Here is a 2,516-nt window from a genome sequence, read left to right on the forward strand (position 1 = left end):
CCGGCTATTTTTTTTTTGGTTGCAGCCATCATTGTTGTTTGGCGGGTCCGGGCTGGGGATTCGAACCCGCCACCTTAGGTGTACGTGGCTGGCGCCTTAACCGGTTGAGCTATAGGCGCCGAGCCAGCCAAACTTTTAAATTAAGTTTTCTGGAGCAAGAAGTATAACCATAGACAGTTCCTGGCTTACTTTGCCCAAGCTTAGAAAAACACTAGAGGAAAGAAAGAGCCTCATTCTTCCAGCTTCATTCTCTAAAATCCTGGACAAGGGCTCAGACCATCCCAGGGTGAGTCACATGCCCTTCCCTAGGGAAACCTTTGAGGATAAGAGGAGGGAGACTCTAGTTAGCCAGGCCTGGGTTCCATGTTTCCCCTTCTCCACACTCAACCTGCCTTGGGAGGCCAGAGAAGTGTGGTGCTAAAGAAAATTCCTCAAGGAAAGATTACTTGTCAGGCAGAAACAAAAGATGCTCACAACACAAAATTACAGAACGTCAGAGCTGAAAGGAACCTCAGAACTCATCCATTCCATCCCCTCTTACAGAGGAGAAACCATACACCATAGAAGATGTTAGAGGCCTCAGAAAAGGGAGAGTGGTACAGGCATTCAAATTCAAAGGATGGACAAGTACATGTCTGGTTCAGGATATCAGGGCTTAATGAAGGTAGGTGGATTTGACCTGGGACTTCACACACAGTGAGCGTAACGTGCTTGTCTTTTCCTGACTTCTGAATTACATTCTGCTCATACTTTGCTTATCTCAAGTTCTATCACCTATAACTTCCTTGGTTTTTTGAGTTTTTATTCAACTGGTCTTGATTTTTCTTCCAAGTTCCCTCTATTTGAATCTGGTGCCCTGGTTCTTTGCTTGACCTGGTTGCCTGTTTGGACTTGGTCCAGTTCTCTGTCTAGCAGGATTTCTGGGCTGGGAAAAACCCAAGTCTCAGCTGTGGGATTTGGAGACTCCCCTGGAAGTCTTCTGTGTATACAGAAAGGATCTAGGGTCACAGATAAATGTCTTCAGGTAGGTAACAAATGTCTGAAGGCTGGTTATTAATACACAAGTGGTCCTTGTGGGAGTTAAATTCTTGTTGAAAAACCAAAGCAAACAAGCAAGCATACCTGCGGCCCAAACAAAACGATCTGTAAGCTAGTGGTTACAAATGTTGTGACCCCTGGATTAGATAAAAACCTCTGAGCTGTCCTGACATGTTTGGGAAAACCCAACAAGTCCTTGTAGCTTCAACTACCTGGGGCTCAGGAGTTCCATGACAAATAATTTTGCCCACAAATGGGGTACAGACTTTTTTTAGGATCTGGCGGGAGGGACACTCAGTAGAAGCCAGATTGCTGAAAACTCTGTGAGAGAAAATCATCAGAAGGGCGGAATGGGTCTGAAGTTGGTTACAATCGGACCCCTTTCTCATGCCATCCTGTGGCATTCCTCTGCCTCCGGGTTCCCCCAGCAGTAAAAGCTAAAGAGCCGGGTCATTAAGCTCTTACGTCACCCGGCTGGCGGGGACGGGTGTGTATCACAGCTTCCCACAAGCTGATACCCTCTCCTAGGACTCCATCACCGACTTTCCATCGGTCCAGGACGTCAGAGAGCCGCCAAGGAGCTCCTGGTTCGTTTACCTACACCCTTCCCATCCTTTCTGCGTCTCAGGGCCACCTCCTCCCCGAAGCTGTCCCTAAGCGCCCGCACAGCCGCACCTGCTCCAGCTGGGTCAAACTGCTGGGCTGTCCAGACGCGAACATAAACAGGGAAAAACTGCGGGACCGCCTCCCAGGGAGAGGCGCGCCACGAACGCATCAGGGCGCAGAGCGCCAAATGAATGAACGAATGCATGACCACGGACGCCGCATGACTCGGCGTGAAGAAAGCGCGCCTCCCGACTCCGAGTCGCAGCAGCCCCTAGCGCCCGCCGTAGCACGACGCGGCCTCGCACGACCCGGCTCGCCCCCAAGGGGAGAACCCGAGGTCGTAAGCGCCGAAACAGAGGGAGGCCGACGCCGAAGAAGATCCGGCCTCCCATAGGCCAAGACAACACAAGGGGGTGGGCTCTTCGTTCAAGAGTGGGCCGCGTATTGGTCGAGCCTTCGGACTGAGGACAGAGATTGGCTGCACCGACTCTCCGCGCCGAGGGACAAGGGGCGGGCCCAAAGGGAGTGGCTGGCGCTGGGTCCCGCCCCGAGCGTTCTGGGCTCTGGCGGGAGGGCCTTTCTAGCAGCCTGGGACCCCCGGGCTCGGGGCCGCCGCATGGGACTGCTGGAGCCGCTTGGGACGTGCAAGGCATTCGCTGTGCGGTAGGCAGGCAGTAGCAGCGGGCGGGCGCGGGTGTCGAGGGCGCCTGCGGCGCTGGGGGCGGTGGCCCAGGCCAGACCTGCGCGTGGCCCGGCCCCCTCCGCCTCCGCCCTCCGGTCTCTAGCGGTCGGCCCTCCTGACCGTGGCGATACGGGCCGCAGCGCATCTTGTCCCTGGCCGAGGGGGCACAAAGGCTTTCTGGGGGGCGGGG

The sequence above is a fragment of the Otolemur garnettii genome, unplaced genomic scaffold (genome assembly GCF_000181295.1).
Source record: "Otolemur garnettii isolate 467f Iridium unplaced genomic scaffold, OtoGar3 scaffold00024, whole genome shotgun sequence".
Taxonomy (NCBI): Eukaryota; Metazoa; Chordata; class Mammalia; order Primates; family Galagidae; genus Otolemur; species Otolemur garnettii.